General features: G+C 36.0%; 1 protein-coding gene across 2 annotated transcripts in view; it reads right to left on the bottom strand.

The window, feature by feature from the left end:
* MSRB3 (methionine sulfoxide reductase B3) overlaps positions 1-22,273 on the bottom strand; it is a 185,855-nt gene that overhangs the window by 13,784 nt on the left and 149,798 nt on the right. The window lies entirely within an intron of this gene.

Genomic DNA, 22,273 nt, shown 5'->3' with positions numbered 1-22,273 from the left:
TGCTCATTTCCTAGAAGAAACTCAAAGAGCAGCGTTCCTCAGGCACCTCTACGTAGCCCCTTCCCTCAAATAGCATCTTGTTCCAATTTTCATTAATTCTAATGATTTTTTAAAATATATGCACTGTTTTAAGAAACTCAGTGGTAACTGGACCATAAGGTTGTATAAATGTTTATGAGTACACAATTAGGATTTATGGTCAGTACGTATGGACATGTTTTTACATGTTTCCAGAAAATGTATATAGAGTCACCGAACTGAAGCCTGTACCCCCAAAATGATGAAAGAAGTGTGATGTTGCCGAATTGCTGGTACATTTTTTTTCTTCCTTTTCAGAAGACAAATTTATTCCTGCAGAAAAGAGGAAGCCCTTTAAAAACACAGTGCTTTGTGTTAATACACCTATTGAAAGAAAACAGTATGCAAACTTCAATAATATGACTTCTAGTTTCAAACAGAACAAATCAGCTCAGGCCAAGTTTCTATAAGAAACTCTCCCAAACTCCCTGCCCCCCACTATGCAACAGTATGGCTTTCATAGTTAGTGCCATATTTAACACCAGGAGTTTCCTTGAGTTGAGCTCAAGATTGCCACAAATTACCAGGAAAGCCATAAGCTTCTAGACTCTAAGATAACATTTCACAAAAACTATGCTGAGACTCACCAATATTCTTAAGACAATCCATTTATCCCTACTTTCCAAATTCTAAAAAGAATTTTAATACATTCTAGGATATAATATTTGTTTTATAATGATTACTTGACACATTTAAGTGTTCTTTGTTCAAGGACTGAAGTACCAATTACTAGTGAAGAGAAGTTTAATGATGACTTTGAGGAGATTGAAAAATAAAGTCATTTATCTAGGAAAAGAAAAAAAGCATTCTGCATTTTCTTTTTTAACCTCTCAGGGCATAACTCATTTGATTGTGGTGTAAGGCAATTAATATAATAGGGGGGCACATTTGATTCAATAGTAAACACGTAAAAAGATTTAAGAGTTTTTTTTTTTTTTTATCACGAAGCTATCTTTCTTCCTTCTATTTTTCTATTTTTAGAATTAAAAAGCAGTAAATTCCTTCTATTTTTAGAATTAAAAAGCAGTATGAGGAAATATATATACAGGTGACTATGAGTTGGAATTGACTTGATGGCAGCGGGTTTGGTTTTTTTGCTTTGATTTTGGTATGCTACCTCTGCGCCTTATATACTTGTTCTACTTATCATACTGGATTTGTGATTTATTTGTTTTCATGCTTTCCTCCCTGACAAGGTGATGAAGGCAGAGGCTGCCTGTGTGGTATCTGGAAGCCCTGGTGGCATAGTGGTTGGTTAAGAGCCATGGCTGCTAAGCAAAAGGTCAGGAGTTTGAATCCACCAGCTGCTCCTTAGAAACCATATGGGGCAGTTCTACTCTGTCCTATAGGGCCGCTATGAGTTGGAATTGACTTGATGGCAATGGGTTTAAAAGGTTTTTTTTTTTGGATGTGGTATTCAGCACAAAGGCACAGCACAAATGTTTACTAAACTGATTTCAGATTAGCCTTAAACAAGCAAGCGGAATAGATAATTATGGCACATCACAGAGTCCCACAGGAGAGAGAGAATACATAATCAGGCTCTTTTCTTACAGGCTAGATAAAGAAATATCAATGATAGCTTTTCACTGCAGTATCAAACTTGGCTCAATCACTATAATTTTAAGTGGGGAAGTAGCCTTATTATTTATTTAGGAAGGTAGAAACATGACGATAATCTAAATCACCTCACTTTACAGGGATTCGGGGGAGGCAAAAGGGAAGAGCAGAGGAATAAGTTATTTGCCAAGGTCACACAGATGGGAAGTGGCAGAGCCAAAACTAGTATCTGGATATTTTGACTTCAGTCTAGGACTCCCTTCTTATTTTCCACTTTATTCCTCAATAAAAGGCTGAGAGGTCATTCACTGGAATTTCCCAGCAGGAAGAAGGATGCAGGTTTTAAGAAATATGCTTACTGCTATATCTGGATAGTTGTACTGTTGCACTTAAGGGACCTCTAGGTGGAAGCAAATAATAATAGAACCTTAAACAAACAGATTCCCTCACCTTCTAATGACCAAACTTTCCAAAAAGAAAGCCCAAGAGTAATGATGTAAATGATGTACTCTGGTTGGGACACATGTAATTTTTTTATTCATTTATCTAAAGCTACTACAAAGACTCAGAAACTCACCCCTAGGCAATAGAATTGAGAGAAACTGTCAATTATATTTGAGGTTTCTTATTCATATGTACCTCTCCTACTAATTATGAATCATTGCCTATTAATGATTTTTTTGGGGGGGTGGGGGGCTGCTTTGGAATAAGCTGTTAAACCATACAGCTTAAACAATACATTCAAGCTGTTAAAGCATATTTTTGTCTCCATGAATTAAATATTTATAGAAGACTATACTCAAAGGTAGAGTAGGGTGAGATGGAGTGAAATAAAGTTAAGGTTGTTCTCAAATGATTTCAATGTGTTCCGGAAAATTGTTGAAACATGAGTAGTTTATTTGTTGTTTGTTTTGACATATTTAGACATTGAAAGTGATGTATAAAAGAAAAAAGACATTTCAAAACTATCCTAAAATTCCATTTGCATTGTAGAAGAAATTCAGTCTTTAAAATGGAATATTCAATATGTCACCCCAATCGTAGATTAGTGGAGATCAACAAGAGAACCCATGTTGAAGACTATAGCCCCGAGCGATAAAACATATTTCAAAAAAGAACTGTGGCCAGTAATGGTAACAGAGGAGAAGGCTGAGTTCGTTTGCTAGGTCTCAGGAAAAGCGAAGCTCTATAGAAAAAGATCCATCAGAAAGGTAAGTCCTTAAAGACAATCAAACCAAGAAGGGCCTTCACGCAAGAATAAATCGTCTTATGGCAGAGAAGCCACAGTGATGACAGCACTTTGAAAGTGGAATTCCCTCATCATGTGAAAGTATTTAAAGGAGGAACTCTTCACTGCTGTAAAAATCCTCAAAGGAAACCCTGCCCCCACTCCTAATAATAAGGAAAGTGCTTCAAAGGGTGATAGGCAAAGACTGAAGCAATCTGCGTCTTGTTGAGAAAATTATCTTGAGCAAAAGAGTGGGGGGGAGGGAATGTGTTTATGTCAGTTTTGACATTAAAGAAAGATCATCCATCCTCCTTTTTCTAGGATTTTCCTTTTGGTCTTCTCATCTAACAAAACATTATTTGTTTTGGATGCATTCCATGCACTTTTTAGAAGAAAAGTCACATGAAAACCTGTATAAACAGAGTTGGCTTATCCCACCCCCAATACATCCCTTTGTTTCTATTTGATGAGGTTGGATTTCAGCCTATTATCATTTCATTTCAAAGAATATAAACTGTATGTTTTAGATATTAGCCTATAATTAACAAGAACTGCTTATATTCAATAAGTAAGTTCTCACCTCAAAAAATTTCTCATCCCTAAACAGCAAATAAGAAATATAGGCACTACGACTAAAGGAGACAAGTTGGAATAGAGCAGTTATGCTTCAACTTTTTTAGCAATTCAGGCCAAATGAATCTTCAGACATAATACTTTGTTATAACATGATACAAATCAGATTACGTTCATCTATGTCTCTAACATGAGGACAAGTGACCCAGATTATTAATAGTAGCTCCTGGGTGCTTGCCCTCACCTATATTAGAATGCAGTTTTTTAGATTTCAGTAAAAAGGATCATTCCCCCTTTCTCCATAATGTAGTTTAATAAAGCTGCCCCAGTCTGCTGCGTAAGCCCATAACTGAATAGTGGCAGAGCTCTCCACCAGCAATGTTCCATTGACAAACTTTAAGCGGTTCACTCCAACTGCCTCCTGAGAAAGACTTTCTCGGCTCTCTATCCCAATCTCTTCCTTCCTCCTTCCAAAAATCTCTGAAATAAATTGTTAAAATCAGCAACATATTATAATCAAGTTGAAACCAGTTCCACCTGTATCATGTCTAGATAAGGTGGCCCTTATTCTCCTATCTGTTGATTAAAGATTGCTATATAGCTTCTACCTCCCTTATTTCCTCCTCCCATCGCCAAATAAAAATTAGAAAGTTCAGTAAATTAGCTACATGATCTATCAATAGAACATGGCAAAAACTACCCACGACTGAGAACTTCCTATATTGAAATGCAATTACAAATATCATGTCTCAAGTGCAAAGTAAGTTTGAGCACAATAAATCCCAGTGGGGCTTAGGTGATGGTTTAATAATGATGATATATATTTGAGCATGGTTTGGGTGAGAAAAGCTGGAGAGGCAGGTTCATGCTGTTGTGTGGGTGTGCCCACTCTCACAGCTCTATAATTCTAGGACCATATTTCAATATTTGTAGCTTTTAGTTTCTCTCTAGCTGGAATCTGTTAACCTCACTGACCCATGGTTCACCACTGCATTGTCAACCACCTAAAATAGTGCCTGTTACATAAAAGGCATTCCAAAAATCCATCTGATGAATGAAAAAATGAATGCATGAATATCCCATAGTTTAAGATATCATTTGCTACCCACTTTGTAAGACAGCCTTAGCATCCTGATCATCACTACGCCTACGCTTCCCCCATCCCAATGTTTAACCATAATTAGGTCTTCTGTGCCTTTCTGTAGACTGATTCTAAGAACTGAAAACTAACAAAGTGCCTGTACCATTATGGCCATATGCATGCTGCTTACTGCAACATGAGAGCTAAGGAGTGCTAGGATTATTTTTCCTTATTCAAAGGCCCAATTGTCATAATCATTTGTTAAATGGCATACCACATTTTCTTTTACTTTTGATTTGGACTATGACTTTATTATATAATTATGCAAAGTTTTTCTGTAATTTAATTTTTTAACTTTTGAATTTTTAGTTATAAATATTCCAAGCATATGCAAAATTACTCAGAATAATAGGCATCCATGATTTAACAGATATCAACTACCAGATTTAACCGATATTAACATTTTTTCCGTATTTGCTTCAGATCTCTCTTTCTCTAACAAAATAAAATATTACAATCACAGTGAGACCTGCCTCCTATCCTTATCCCTTCTTGTACCTCCTGGTACTCCAAAGATATTTGTTTATGTACCATTCTCAGTTTTGATTCATTTTCTACATATGTCTATATCCATAAATAGATTGTTTTGAGTGTTTAAAAATTTACATAAACAGCATTATACTGTAGGTCTTTTTGTAACTTATTTTTCACATTCTTGGTGTCTGGATGTTCTTTTTATTTACCATATCACTTCTTATCTTATAAATGATGTATCTTTTTCAATGCCTCTGAGGATATTAATTAGAGGGTTGTTTTTTATCTTAGCTTACCTGTTATTCCCTAAAATATTTCTGCTTTCTCTGGGGTCAATTGTTCTCTTTCTCTTGGTTTCTGTCTTTCATGCTCTTGGTTTTCTTTGTGTGTTTGTGGTAATCCTTGGTTTGTTTGTTCCTATTTAAGAATGGGAGTCCTGGCTCAGCTATCCTACACAGCTGATGTGGGCTTTCTTTGCTATCAGGTTATAGTACAGATTTGTTTCCTTTTCAGGTCTTCCCTCTGAATAGAAAGCTAGCTGGGAGCTCTGTGAACATTGTCGTGGATTTCTAGCTGACAAGTGTTTGTTTGTCCTGGGGTTCCCTGAATACCTGAGTGGGGAAGAGTTTACTCTGCAGCATGAACGCCTCAAGAGCAGCCCTAATTCTCTCCCAGACAGGCTGTTTAATATATTGAGAGCAATCTTCCAGTGTTTGTCCCCCCTCCCCCAGTAGATAATTAATAATCTTTCTAAATATGAAGGTGAAGAAGATGTTAGACTGGCCTAGCCGTTTTTTAGACTTTCAATAAAACACTTTGTTGTCAGCCCCCCAACTCTGCTCTTGCCAGCTCTGAGTTTCTCTGTCATTCTGCTAGACATCTCTGCAACATATTTGGGGCTGTACATATTTTGGGCTATAGCTTCCTTTAATCAGTCATACCCATTAACTCAAATACATTTCTACCCAATTTTTTTTTCTTGGAAAAATTGGTTGAAATTTGTCTGCTCAAGATCTCTTCCCCACTCCAACTCTGTTTCTGTTTATATATATATTTTTTTTCTCCTTCTCTTTTTCTTCCTCCTTTTTATTTTTCTTACTCTTATCTCAAAGGGGTCCTTTTGGAGAAAGGAGAAATAAATGTATACGCTCAGTCTATCATCTTGAACCAGAAGCTGAGACTTCTTTTTAAGCTGCAGATTTTAACCTCTTGATCTAATACTTTATATGAAGAAGCAACAAATATAGGCATCAATTTTTCTACTGACCACAAATACATTATTTTTTAACTTACCGATAAAAACATCAAGATCGATATAGCAGCTTTAACTGGCATCAGATAGTGACTTTGTGGCTAAAAGCAATTATGGGCTAACTGTATGAGATTAACACTTGCTCTTAAGACATCTACAATGCCATCTGGGTTAAAATGAACGCAGGTCAGAATAGTCTTCTCATTGATTGGTTCCTTGGAGAGAAATATCTTAGACTTCTTTTCAAATTTATATTTGAATTGTTTGATATGACTTGAGGATTTATTGTATTTATGCTCTTCTGCTATTACAGATAAGAGTTCCTTGGTGGTACAAGTAGTAACACGCTTAACTGCTAACCAAAAGGCTGGAAGTTCAAGTCCACTTAGGGATACCTCAGAAGAAAGGCCTGGCAATTTACTTCTGGAAAAATCAGTCATTAGCCTTATTGATCATAGTTCTACTCAGACACACATGGGATCACCATGAGTTGGAATCAACTTGACAACAACTGATGGTTGGCTATTGCAAATATAAACACAAGTAACACACTATATGCTGATGACATGATTTTCAGTACTGCAAACAAGCAACAGTCTGAAGAAGCAAACTATTCCAGTCAGAAAAAATGGTTTAACAGTAATTATAACAAAAGGAACATCATTGGCTCTGAAAAACATTCTCACACGCTTCATTCAGCTTTATTAAGCAGTACATGAAATAAAACATGATACTTAAAATACTTATTTTTTTAAAAAAGAGTTTTGAATATATAAAAAAATTAACATAGATCTATATAGACTCTAAAAATTAATGAATATAAGAAATTCTAATAAAATTTAAATGTATTTTACTATTCAAGAATTAATTTTATTTCGGTTACCTTGGTTTTTCATTTTGTCATCAAGTAATCCAGTAGTTTTCAGTGGCAGTGGCATTGCTGCCAGGAACATTTTGGATGGTGTGATGATTAGGGGGGGCCACCTGAAGACTTTTAAGCAGACTAAGTAACATGATCAGATTTGTGTTTTAGAAAGATGGTTCTGGAAGCAGGCTGGAGAGTGAGGAATAAAAGAAAGGATAAAAATAGGTATATCAAATAAAAGACTATATTCTGAAACAGAATTGATGAATTTCTAAGTAAAGACATTTGCAATGATATTGGACAGCAGAGGACAGATTACAGAGATGCTAAGAGAGCGGAACTCACTTTTGGGTGACTGTGCTACATAGTGGGGAGTGGAGAAAAACTGGATGGAATGATTACTAGGATCCCAGCATGTGTGATTAGCTGGATCATGTCGCCATCAAATGGAATAGAGAATAGGAAAATGAATGGGTTTGGGAGGAAAATAATAAAATCAGTTTTGTGTAGTTCTAACTAGGAGGCAGAGGGATACATGGGTTCAGAAGTGAGGCCTGTACAAAAACTAGAGAAGTGAAACTTACCAGCGTATAAAAGATTACTTAAAGTCATGAATGAGGCTATGTAGGAGGAGAATATAACAGGAGAAAAAACTGGACAGGTACTTAAAAGGTGAGCAGAGGAGTAAGAGCTAATGAAGGAAAATAAACGAGTAGAAGTGTAGGGAACCAGGACAGAATCAACCACAGAGAGGAGATTGTTGAAGGCTGAAGGGTGGACAGGAGTGCCATAATCTACAGAAAGGACAAGTCAAATAAGACCTGAGAGGAGACTGCTGAATTCAACAAGTAGGAGATTTGGGGGACTTTAGGAAGAGCTATTTTAATGCTCTTCTTTGGTGTTTCACAGTCAAACTGTGTTGGGTTGAAAAGAATATGTGAAGTTGGTAGAGTGAACAAAGCCTAGCAGAGAAAATAAAAAAACCAAACCCACTGCCCCTAAGTTGACAGAGAAGGGAGGTAAAAAACTAGAGGGAGAACATAATGATATTTGTTCTGTTTGTTTGGTTAGTTTTTGTGTGTGTGCTTTTAGATGAAAGTTTACAGAGCAAATTAGTTTCTCATTAAACAATTAATACATACATTGATTTGTGGCATTGCTTGCCAACCCTGAGACGTGTCAACACTCTCCCCTTCTTGACCTTGGGTTCCCTATTTCCATCCCTCCGGCCTTCCTTTCCTTCCTCTCTTGCCTTCTAGTCCCTGCCCCTGGGCTGGTATGCCCATTTAGTCTCATATGCATGGTTGAGCTACTTGTATTACTGTTTTATGGGCCTGTCTAGTCTTTGGCTGAAGGGTGAACCTCAGGAGTGACTTCAGTACTGAGTTAAAAGTGTATCCGGGGGCCATACATAACATTATTTGCATGAGATAGTTGGATTCTGGATGTAGTCCTCCCCCATCCCACTTTTCTTTATTTTCTAAAGGATTTTAAAAGTTACAATATCAACTTCTCCAATAAATTTTTTTCAATAAAATGAGTACTATGAAAATATTTAGACATGCTAAAAAATGTTAAGCATTACTTAAATGCTCCTTAGAATACTGAACAGAAGTTACACTGGCAGAAAGTCTGAAAGACTTTCCATCCCTAGTATCTTTTTCGTTTTTAGTTTTCTTAATCTTTTATTTATTTATACTTTTAAGTTGTTCCTAGCATCTTCTGGTGTACCAAAATGAGAATCATGAGCATAATGCTTTAAATTAACCATTGTAATCTGTTTTTCCTTTTTGACACAAAGTAGGTGCTCAATAAATATAGTGCAATAAATGAATTCAAAGCTTTAACTCTAAGTCAGGTTCCCCTGTCAAACATGTTCACAATACCTAGTACTTTCTCTTCATAGAATGGTCTGTAGTTACATATTTATATAGGTAAATTTTTTTTTAATTAATATCTGTTTTTCACTAAGCTCCACAAAGCCATGATTTGCTTTGTTTACTACTATACTGTCAACACATAGCACATGGAACTATTTCTTGAAGAAAATGTCATAATATATTTCAATTACTTAACAACAAAATCAGACTTAATTAAAAGATAATCACTTAGTTTGGATATAACTATCATTGGGCCAGTGAAAGAAAAGAAAATAGGCGAAGAATTTCTACTATTTTACTTTAGGCAAGTTTTCCAAATATCAAATTTAATGTAATACAGTTACTTTTCCTACCTATCAAAAATAGTGCATTTCTTCAAAGTGATTATTAGTAATTTCAGATGTAGAAACCACATAGCCTTATCACCCATAATCGTTTTAGGCATTTGAATCTATTTAGGGACAATATGACTAAAGACTGTCAAGAACACTGAGGTGTCCTTTGGGCAGTGTGAACATCTGGTATCTATTCTCTTTGGAGATTAATAATGTAGCTGTACTGCAGCAGCCTTTACTAATTCCTTTGAGCCCTGCACAGCATTTTTAAATGAATCCAAACATACAGATCTCTAATTTGTATGGATTTTATCCACAGTTTTCTCGCAATCTCAAAATATCTCAGAAACTCCTAAGCAGGAATTGACAGGGGCCAGCTTCCCTATTTTCCTCTGTAGAGGTGTTATTAATTTTTTTTTTTCAGATTCAATAAAATTACTGAACTCAAATTATTTCAACTAAAAAACTGGGAAGGGGACTTTATTTTCGGTGGCCTGAACACTGTGTCTTGCTACTTTAAATCACACTTAATGTTTTAAAAAATGTATCTTACATATAAGTCAGTTGTAGACCTTCAGCATCAAAGGATCTGAGCAACATCACATGTAACAGCCTGACCTTTAGCCATAATTTCTAAGTGCCATTAAAAAATGTCTCTCAAACTGATTTTAAATTTAGTATTGACCTCATAACCTTGATCTTAAAACATTCAACTTTAGATGATTATTTTATTTTGCTTCCAAAAGCTCTTCAGTCTGGTGAGGCATCCATTAGGAAGCTCCACAAGGAGTTTGGAGTTTGCTTAGAATTTATTAGCTACATCGAACAGGAAGATGGTGATTTGGGCTGCTTGCTAAGTGAAGATTATTTACTGTGCTTAACTGACCTTAAGAGCACCAGGAGGAATAATAGGATGGAAAATTCAAAGAAACGTAGATTCTATTCTCAGCGACAAGCAATCCAGACTAAAAGTGAAATAATAATCCATTGAACTGCAGCTTGAATTAGGTCTATTCACTACAGAGCATCCTTTGGGAATGTCAGACAAACTATTACTTACATTGTTTGGTTGGTACTAATCAAAAACTGCAGGATAATCCCTCTCCTAAATACATGTGCCTGAGGAAAATATAAGACTGTTTCTTCTAAGAGGCAGGAAACTCGCAAAATTCTTTCACTTATCTAAATTTTCTCCTCATGTTTTTCTCCATTTTCTTGAGAAATTTCTCTGAACTTCTGGATCTCCATTTTATTACATACTTTTAAGTTCTACATTCCGAAATAAAATATTTCCTTGTTTTCATAGATCGTCTATAATTCCTCACTGGTTTATATCACCTTTTTATCATATGTAAAATTTTAGTTCATCTACTACAATTCAAATTTTTGAAAACTCGTCTTGAAAAAACATTTTCAAACGGATTGCTCCAAAAACTATTTAAAACATATATTTTAGAACAAAATAACTTTTTAGAGTTGTTTACATGACAAAACAGACACATGGCAAAGTTGGAGTAATTTATCAAACACTGTACATTCTTTAATATATTACGAATTTTTAATAAATTATATCAAGAAGTCATGAAGCAACCAACATCAAAAAAGCATACTCTGATAACTATGCTTTCCTTTAAGAATCTTTTAGGGAAATCTTTCACCAACACCCAATCATATTACTTTGCTCTACTTTTTCATATTCTTATGGTTTTATAATATAAAAAACATAATAAATAAGTACATTATAAAAAAAAAATTTTTTTTTATAATGTACTTATTTATTATGTTTTTTTTCTATCATTTGCATTCCCCCAACTAGAATGTAAGCTCCATAAGAGCAGGGATAATTATTTTCCTCCTGATTCAACAAATTTTGGTTGAATACACTTTCTGTATGCATTCTTGTTATCCTGGAAACCTAGGATTAAAAATGTTTCAGTAGTTTTGTTCTGACCCCTGACAAGCTTAATGCATTAAAAATAAGACATCATCACTTGAAAAGAGTTGAACTTTAGATGGATAAATCTGGCTAAAGTAATGTGGTATTGAACACATAAGGTCCCTGGGTAGTACAGTTTGTGCTTGACTATGAACCTAAAGGTTGGCAGTTCAAACCTACCAAGTGATGGCATGGAAGAAAGAACTGGTGATCTGCTTCTCTAAAGATCATAACCAAGAAAACCCCATGGAGCAGTTCTACTCTATAACAGATGGGGTCACCATAAGTTGGAACTGACCTGATGACGATGGGTTTTTGTTTTGGGCTGTTTTTGTTTGTGTTTTGTTTTTATTGCATACATATTTTGTCATTGAACCTCCGTGAAAAAAATAGGTGAAATTCTGTAAAGGTCCAAGTACAGCCATAGTATATTCCAACCTACAGGTTGACAAATCACTCTGTCAGTTGTACAACCCCACAAAAACATAATTAATTAACAGGTGCAAGACATGGCCACTCAGTACTGAGTAGGCACTAAATAAATATTTGCTGAACAAGTGAAGCAAATCAGGGCTGAAGAAAGTACTAAAAATTGTGAAAATAATATCATAATAAATCACTGTATAGACTTTAGATATTTTTGATAAAGATCACCTCTCAAGTATTTATTGTTCCTTATGTCACTAGACCAGACTATATAATAAGTCATGGATTACTACAGTAGGAAAAGATCTCTTGGAAACAGGTCATGGGCACTTACGCAATTTCTCTGATCTTTTATAGTTTGGATAACATAAAATTTTGGAAGCCTTGGTCAGCATCCATAAACATAAAGCACTATAACATTACTGCAGCAGTATATAGTCTTTAGATATTTGGCCTCCCTTCAGTGTAAAAAACAACAAAAAATGTCTCCCACGTAATTATTAAATGGTGGCCAAAATCATGGTACTAAAGCCTAGGTAACAATTAATCTAATTTACATTTCCCACATTGGAAAACTCCCTTAAGGGAAATTTACCAACGTCTGGTGCCATATAAAAGACTTTTTTAAATTATCGACTCTGACTTAAAGTGTAAGCCAAGAGACAGTATAATAGCTCTTTGATCTTTAACAGTTCTTATTTTTATGCATTTTTATTTGTAATGTCTCTCCCACAAAAATAATTCTTACCTCTCAACTAATCTCTACTTTTTTGCTCAGTTCCTGATTGCCCTTGATTTCTGACCTCTGAGATGTCTTAATGTTACTATTTTTTAAATGCCTTGCTGCTTAGCTCCTGTTGCTTTTTTAAAATGTCACATATGCATTTCTTTCTATATACAAATGCACACATGTGAATATATCAGATATACTCTAAGTGCAACATTTTTCTTCCATTTTTTCTTGGCCCATTTTCCCAACCCATAAGAAACCTATGTTAACAACCTAATAAGGGTTCTACCACATATTCTGTCCATGTACTTACAGCCATACAAAATCTTAAGTCTCTACATACACATAAATGTAAATGTTCTAGCAAACCAACTGCTGTTAAGTTGATTCCAATTTGTGTGTCAGAGTAGAAGTCTGCTTCATAGGGATTCAAATGGCTGATTTTTTGGGAAGTGGGTCACCTGGCCTTTCTTCCAAGTTGTCTCTGGGTGGGCTTGAACCTCCAACCTTTTGGTTAGCAGCTGAGCACATTAAACATTTGTACCACCCAAAGACTGTACAACTTATTCCTCAACTGACAGGAATGATTTTGCTTCCAACTGTTTTTTTTTTTTTTCTCTATGAAACATACTGCAATAGCTTCCTTGAACATATGCTCTTATATCCGATGGGATTTTCCTTCCTATGGGATAGATTCCTGCAATAGGATTGCTAGGCCAGAGGGTAGATGTATTTTTGAGTTTAATAGATGTTTCTAGATGGCTTTCCAAAAAAAAAAAAATATAGTTGCATGCTTTTTCCTCCATACCCCCACCAACAATAGATGGTGCATCTTTTAAAAATTTCCAGCAAATTATTGCCACTAACTCATTTAAGTAAAGTTTGCATTGTATTGACTACCAGGAAGGTAAATGGCTCTTGATGTTTGTTGGCTATCTGAATTTGCTTTTCTGAGATTGCATTTTTACATCCTTTGCCCTACTGTGTTATTTATCAAACTTTCTTTATACTTTCAGTTTGTTTCTTATAAACAGCAAATAGCTAGATTTTAATTCAATCTCTGACAATCTGTCTTCTAAAGGAAGAATTCAGTCCATTCATATTTGATGTAACAATTGACATACCTATCTTCCTTCCATCTTAAAAAAAAATTTTTTTTCATACTTTGTGTTTATTATTTACGTTGTGTATTTCCCCTTGTTTCTGCTGTTTGTAAATTCCAGTTTATTCTATTTTCCCCCTTATTAAATCAGATGTTCTACTGTTCTTCATTCAATTAAGTCACTTTCCATTTCTCTATGCTTGAAAACACAGAATTATCTACTATTATATGAAAATAAGATACAATTTCCTCCACAAAGGCCCACTGTCTCCCATATCAAGATGCTATACCTTCTCTTTCCTGCTTCCCCTTCCTACCACCCACATAGGATAAAGCTTTTAGAATGCTCTTATTTTCTTCTCTGTCTCCCTTTCCCCATTTACAGATGTTATGCTCCCATCTTCCAGCTTCTAGGGTTACAAATGAGAAGTCTAACGCTAACCTGACTCTTCCATTGCAAGTTCAAAAGCATATAAAATTTTCTTTCTGTCTTGAAGAGATAACTTTGAAGTTTAAAGTTCAGGAGTGTCATCAAGCCAGGTTATTAGGTGCCTACACTTTCTCATGAATCCTACGTGGACTTTGTTAATCTGTTCAATCTATAGGTTTAAGTCTTTCCGTAGTTCAAGGGGAAAAATGTTTTCTGTTGTTTGTTGCCTCTTATCTGTTCCTTTTTCTTTTTTCAGGAATATCTATTATTTGCATGTTAAGTCTCCTAGATTTATCTTCCAAGTCTCTTAATTTCTCCTTATGATTTATGACTCTGCATTTTTGTTCTGTGCTTTGAGATATTTCTTCCAATTGATCTTAGGGTCAGCAAATTTTAGCCTCATCAGTGGCTTCCTTTAATTCATTTACTGAATTGTTTAGTCAGGAAATCGTGATATTTTTAATCTCCAAAAAGCTTTCTGGGAGCTGGACATGAATTCCCTTAATTGTATCAGATAGGATATTTCAGTTGCAAGAAACAGATTATACAAATAAAGGTAGTTTAAACAATAAGGGAATTATTATCTCACCAAACAAAAATATTAAGGTGGTTCCACTGTCGGTCAGTCAGTGGCACAACTACCTCTTAAGGGATTATGTATTTTCCTTTCTGCCCTCCTCACAATATCAGTGATGTTTCCCCTCATGGCCACACAATGGCTGCAGCAATTTCCAGACACCACAGGCAAATGTGACAACATCCAGTGAAAGGAGGGCATTTCAGCTGGAGTGTATCTCTTTATTAATGAGGAAAATGGTTTACCAAAAACCTCCTAGCAGATTTTCCTTCAGATCCAATTGAGCAGGAACGGGGAATCTGTCAAATCTAAATCAATTACTGACAAAGGGAATACAATTTTATGATTGGCTTAGATCAATTATTAATCACCTGGGAAGGGAGTCACTCTGCCATGAACAAAGCAATGAGGCATAACTGGATCAAGCAAACAGTATTGTCACGCTTGTCTTTTATTTTTTGGTTTAGTTGTTATCTGAATCCTCTAGAAGTTTCTATTTCATCATCCTCTATTTGTTTTGACAGATCCTTTCTCTGGCTGCTGAAATTCCTAAGATGTGTTATGTTTCTTTGTTGACTCACTTGGGCTCAGGACCGGCTACTAAAGTAATCTGAAAGGTGGCAGTCTTGGTGAAAGTCCAGATATACAGGAGCTGCAAGATCTTGCTCAGGGAATAAGAGAAAGTTTCCCTATCTCCAGGATTCCTCTCAGGGACAGGGAGACTCAGTTCAGACGTTTAGCTTCTTCTTAGATGAGTGGCTACTTTACGCTTTACTCCCGGAATCCATGATTCTCTTTAAGTCAAGCTTTTCTCATGTACTGCCACATTCAAAATCTCACCGCCATGCTCTGTGACACTGGTCTTTGGCTCCTCAGTCCACAAGAGTAAAAGCTTTATGCAAGTGGTCCCTGCCAAGATTCCTGTCCTTATTTAGCTCAGAATGGTAGAAAGACTGGAATGGAGAGTATAAGGATAGCAAGCCATATTCAACACCATCTCCAAAAAATGTTATTGCTATTGGTGTTGTTATTTGCTAGATGTCGGGCTAAGTGCTTTGTATTAATTATCTATATAAATCTCACATCAACCCTATTTATTGCTATTTTACAGGTAAAGAGGCTGAGGTTTAGAGATCACTATGTATCTTTAATATGTATCAAAGGCCACTTTACTATGCACTATTAAGTGGTGGAGTTGGCACGTGAATCCAAGATTGTCTCCAAAGCTCTTGCTCCTAAACATTACACCAAACCATCTCTGCGACAACCCAGAGAGCTGTCAAGTTGAGTCAGTCTATGACAGACTATGACTAATGATGAAAAGAAACAAAACAATAAGAAGCTACAAACATTTCCTGAATGCTAGAAAGTTGACATTGAACCAGATGAGTAATGATTTTTGTAAATTTACTTTCCAATAAATGATGTATGTATAAAATCTTGAGCCACGTGTCTCATGCTCCACATACTAATGAAGAACCTCTGGAAATGATGAAATAATAACATAACATGCAAGGCAGGGGGGTTTCACCTTTTTTGTTCCATGGCCATTAGGAAGCCTAGTAAAGCCTACAGAACCCTCAAGATAATGTTTTTAACCTTTGCAAGACCCAATTATTTTCTGCTTTGAATTTTTTGTTGATACCATGTGTTTTCATTAATGGAATGCATATTGAATCTTTGAATGTGTTTGAATTTTTGGTAAGTACTATGTTTTTTTTTCTTGCCTCACCCCATCAATCCTACCATCAGAGTCCAGAGACATATGTGTCCCCCAAATTTTACCACCAGCGTCCAGAGGGACATATGTATTCCAAATAATTTTTATCAAAATCCATATTTTTCCTACCAAAAACATTGATTCAGCACCACCTCATACAATGCCCTGTAAAAACAGTAATTTGTGGCACACACCCATTTTTTCCATTTCAGACTGTTAAATACAGGTCTCTGCCTGCATACAGGATGTACTGTCTGTGGGAGTGTAGCTTCCCAATAAACCCCAGAGATGGAAAAAGTATGTGGTTGCTGTAGGTACCATGGGTCATGAAAAGGTTTTAAATGCATAAATCCCATGTATAGAAAATACAAGGGCCTACAAAGAAAAACAACGGCCTTTAAATAAAGCTATCAAAATACTGAAGAAAACAAATTTGTGCCCTAGTAATAAATGTGCTTCTTTATTCCAATATTACATAACAAGATATAATGGTGGATATAATAACTACCGTAATTTTGAAGTTGTCATGATTATAAATGTTATTTTGAGATATCTGTGACAATTGTAATATGACATAAAAATATCTGTGATTTCTATTGGCAACAAAGCCACAGACACTACTGTGCACTGATATCAATGTCCATAATTGAAAGAAACTACTGTTAGTGAAAATAAATACGGATTTTTTTCCATTCAAATTTATGGACTCTCTAAAATCTCTCCAAAGAACCCAAGGTAAGAACTCCTATCTGAAGCCCATGCCTGAGTATTACATGGGCAGTGTTTTGAAACTTCTTAATCCTACCTGGCTTCATTATAAAGAATTTTCCTAGGATAACAGTTTTTGACTATTCAACTTTTTCAAGTAGAATGTACTAACTGGACAGAGCATGAAATTTGGAGTTTAATTTAAAAAATGAAACACACACAACTAGGTTCAAATTCCAGGTCTGCCATTTGCTGTGAACTCTCTAGCAAGTAATTCAATGTCACTGAGCCTCAGTTTCTTCTTTTGTAACTTGAATTTTTTTAAAAATCTACTTTCTGTGGCTACTGGGGATTATTAAGAAATGGATGAAATATCTAGACCGTTTCCCCAGAAAAAAACTAACCCAAATATATACACCAAAACTTCAGGGGCTCATAGACCTTGGGTTACTTAACTCTGCCTTTTCTTTTACTGACATCTCCAAAAATTCCTTTCTTATCAGAAATGAGTGTCAAGCCCTTTAGCACTCAAAGGAGGAGGGATGTTGCCTGAAAATCTATCACAATTTTCTTAGAAACCTTCACAAAATGTTATCAAAATCTTTTGAAGTGCTTTGTAGGAAACATAATAACAGGAGCCTGGGTCATCAGTATAGCGTGACACTCTACTGGTTTTAATAAATAGGTGCATACATTTTAAGAACATTGATGTACCATCTTATACCCAAAATCAGTATTGCTCAGGCTATAACTATGATGAACTATTATGACCAAACTTGAATTTAATATCCAGAGAAATAATGTGGAGAAAATGGAAAAGGTTCAGAAGACAATTACAAATATAATAAAAGGGCTGAAAAAACATGACCTATCTACAAAGAGTCCTAGTGGTACACTGGTTAAACACTTGGCTGCTAACTGAAGGGTTGACAGTTCAAACCCACCAGCTGCTCCATGGGAAAAAAATACGAAGTCTACTTCCATAAAGATTACAGCCTTGGAAACCCTGTGGGGCAGTTCTACTTTGTCTTCTACGGTCGCTGAGTCTGAATTGACTCAATGACAGTGGGTTTGACTTTTGTTTTATATAAATGGTAAATAAACTAGTAGCAAGAATTATGTCATCTGGCAAAGACAAAGCTGAAGAGGAAATTCCAAGTAGTCTTGAAATACATAAGAACATTTTAAATGTAGATTTGATTTTGGTCAAAAGATTGAGAAGCAACAACAAAAATTTTTAAACAGAAAGGTACAGTGTGGCCGAGCATTCTTTGCCTCTCATTAAAAATAAAAAATAATAACTGGATCCAAGTTGCAAATCAGAGATTTCACTCACATATATTTTCCCATCTCTGGTGATAACATCTCCATTCTTTCAGTTACCAATATTCAAAACTCATCTGTTGTATCACCATATTTACTTAATCATTAATTACTATGGAGCTTATATCTAATTTCCATCTCTTCTCCATTTCATAGCCACCATCAATATTTGTAGCCTCACTATTTTCTATCTAGATAGTATTCAATTGGTCTCCCAGACACAAAGCTCTCTCCGACGAATCATCTCCCGGCTCTACTACTATTAGCCATGAAACTTCCGGCAAGATACTTAAAACTTGATCCCTCATCTGTGTGAGGGTTGGGGATGTGGGGGCAGTGGTGGTTCAGTGGTAGAATTCTCACTTCCCATGTCAGAGACCTAGGTATGACTCTCAGCCAATGTACCTCAAGAGCAGCCACCACTTGTCTGTGAGTGAAGTCTTGAATGTTGCTATGATGCTGAATAGGATTCAGTGGAGCTTCCAGACTATGATGGACTAGGAAGGCCTGGCCGTCTACTTCAAAAAAATCAGCCGATGAAAATCCCATGGATCACAATGATCTAATCCCAATGTGCAAATCCCAAAGTTTATCTGGATTACAGCCTTGGAAACCCTATGGAGTAGCTCTGCTCGGTCCTGTTGGGTAGTTATGACTTGGAATACACTCAACCGCAACAGGTTTGTGATGGTTTGAAGAAAAGAATTCTTAAGTAGGACTTTTGAAAATAACTATTATGAACTAAAAATGAAGATAAATAATAGATCTTTTGAATACCAAGTTGTTAAAAATAGAAATGATCCTGAGGATACTTTTTTTAAAAATAATTTTTATTGTGCTTTAAGTGAAAGTTTACAAATCAAATCAGTCTGTCACATATAAGCTTATATACACCTTACTCCATACTCCCACTTACTCTCCCCCTAATGAGTCAGCCCGCTCCCTCCTTCCAGTCTCTCCTTTTGTGATGGTTTTGCCAGTTTCTAACACTCTCTACCCTCCCATCTCCTCTCCAGACAGGAGATGCCAATACAGTCTCAAGTGTCCACCTGATACAAGTAGCTCACTCTTCATCAGCATCGCTCTCCAACCCATTGTCCAGTCCCTTCCATGTCTGATGAGTTGGCTTCGGGAATGGTTCCTGTCCTGGGCCAACAGAAGGTTTGGGGACCATGACCGCCGGGGTTCTTCTAGTCTCAGTCAGACCATTAAGTCTGGTCTTTTTATGAGAATTTGGGGTCTGCATCCCACTGATCTCCTGCTCCCTCAGGGGTTCTCTGTTGTGCTCCCTGTCAGGGCAGTCATCGATTGTGGCCGGGCACCATCTAGTTCTTCTGGTCTCAGGATGATGTAAGTCTCTGGTTCATGTGGCCCTTTCTGTCTCTTGGGCTCCTAGTTATCGTGTAACCTTGGTATTCTTCATTCTCCTTTGATCCAGGTGGGTTGAGACCAATTGATGCATCTTAGATGGCCGCGTGTTAGCATTTAAGACCCCAGACACCACACTTCAAAGTGGGGTGCAGAATGTTTTCATAATAGAATTATTTTGCCAATTGACTTAGAAGTCCCCTTAAACCATGGTCCCCAAACCCCCGCCCTTGCTCCATTGACCTTTGAAGCATTCAGTTTATCCCGGAAACTTCTTTGCTTTTCGTCCAGGCCAGTTGAGCTGACCTTCCATGTATTGAGTATTGTCCTTCCCTTCACCTAAAGTAGTTCTTATCTACTAACTAATCAGTAAATAACCCTCTCCCACCCTCCCTCCCTCCCCCCCATGTAACCACAAAAGTTTGTGTTCTTCTCAGTTTATACTGTTTGAGAATACATTTTTAATGAGTCACTCTTACATTCACAAGCCACTTTTTCTCAAATTTATGTAAGAAAGAATCAGGGGAGCAATATATGCTTGGAGAAAGGCCTTTTTCACTGTGTGAAAATACTGGCTTACATTGGGAATCAAACTAATGGTCCTAGCATCACCAGCAAAATGCTCACAGCAGTTAAGCTAACATGCTTGAACTATGGTATCAATGACTGGTACAGATGTGCCTCTAACTGCTGGTTAGGTAAAACAACTATTTGAAGAGGGCCACATCAGAGGAAAAGAGTGGGAAGAAGACTGCAGTGCCAGGCATCTTTGTGTCTATCTTCACCCGCTGAGAAGGTGAGTCAATTCATTTAAGTCAGGATCTAAGGAGCTAGAGGAGTATACAAATAAAGAAGGGAATTAACTTTTAAAATTTGGCTCATAAACCCCCATTTCAACTCTTACTTTGCAGTGGAACCATGAAGCTTTTATTTATTTATTTATTTATTTATTTATTTATTTATTTATTTATTTATTTATTTATTTATTTATTCTTATTTTGGAATCCATTCATCTGTCCTGTGCCAGAATCTGATTCTTTTCTCATGGGTCTAACATTTCAGCTTGTTATAAACAGCCTATGGATATAGATTATGCAATGATAATGTGTGCTGCATTCCAAGGACTTGTATTTTCTGTATTAAGTAATTATTGCATTGATTTTTCTTTATTCTCAAAATAAATAATATACTAATCAACCAAGGAAAACATTAACCTAGTAAATATATTCGTTGGTGATAGATAAATAGAACCCATTCTCTCAATGATTTAAAATTTTAAAGATCCCTGTGCTGAAAAAAGAGAAGGTAGCCATTATATAAATATTACATAATTCCTTAGCCTTTGGGTAAAATTTTAGATTTGTCCTTAAAGACACTAAACATACTGAAGTCTTGTAAAAGATTTTCAAGTAATCAACTTCTGAATAATTTGTTGGTGCCATTGTACTGTTATCCTCATTTCTTTGTTTGTTTGTTCCATGCTAGATGAATCTCACCGAATAGCATTACCAAGACTTAGACGTCTTCTCTTCTGTGCACGCTCAGTTGCCGTTTATTAACAGAACGCAGTTAGGTATTACCTTTTTAAACACACAAAGACGCAAACATGCAGATGACGCTTTTCACATAAGCGAAGTGTGTATCAATAATAATCACTAAAAATTTCTTGAAACTCACATGTCAAAAAGTATCATCTTCACTTCACTGCACCTTTCAAACGGGAACACAGAAGGGTTCTGGGTTTCCACTATAACCTGACTTTCACCTTCTCCAAAAACAACTAAAAAAAAAAAAAAGAAGAAGGAAAAGGGTATCCAAAGGCATTTCTCATCAATTGCTAAATGGTCCAATATATTTGTAACTCTATCTCCTTTTCCTTTATACCAAGTGAAAACCAAATGAGTGATGAAAACCTGATGGGACAGGCAAGCAACACACCAACATCAAGTCACTGGGGTATATTCACAGAAATAGACAAAAACAGGCCAAAGCAGGCACAAAAAGATTAATGCTGGGAACTGCATAGGCAGCAAGTGAAAACATCTCTGTCATGAGAGGAAGAGGTTAAAAAGTTTAAGAAAATTTCTGAGTAAAATTACTAGGACTAAGGCAGGGATGGAGATTAATTTTTCCCGTTTTCCTGAAAAACAGGAGTCAATCTATGACCTGGCTCCCCAGGTATTATATGCAGACCTCGAGAACAAAGCCATTTAGAAAGTAACTGCTTCAAGGAGCCCGCTAAAACTACAAAGACATGAAATTCCAGTCAGACACAGGAAATTCTTTGGGGAATAAAAGAACTTTATGACTCATGAGATAAAAATCTCCTGAATACTTACTAAGGTAACTTAATGAAGCATTGTCACCAGGAAAGGAGTTTAATGAATTTACGTGTTGTGCAGGAAAATTTTTACCAAAACAGGAAACTGAACAAACTTGAATCTGTTTTCATTTGTCATTTTTCCTTTCAGAGTAAAACTAACTTCAAGGACACCAGACTTTGCTATACATTGTGTTATTCTATAAACTACCACATTTTTAACTATTGAGACTTTGAGTAAAATTTC

This window comes from Elephas maximus, chromosome 4, assembly GCF_024166365.1.
Source record: "Elephas maximus indicus isolate mEleMax1 chromosome 4, mEleMax1 primary haplotype, whole genome shotgun sequence".
NCBI classification, from domain to species: domain Eukaryota; kingdom Metazoa; phylum Chordata; class Mammalia; order Proboscidea; family Elephantidae; genus Elephas; species Elephas maximus.
This window is presented reverse-complemented; position numbering and strand designations above follow the sequence as displayed.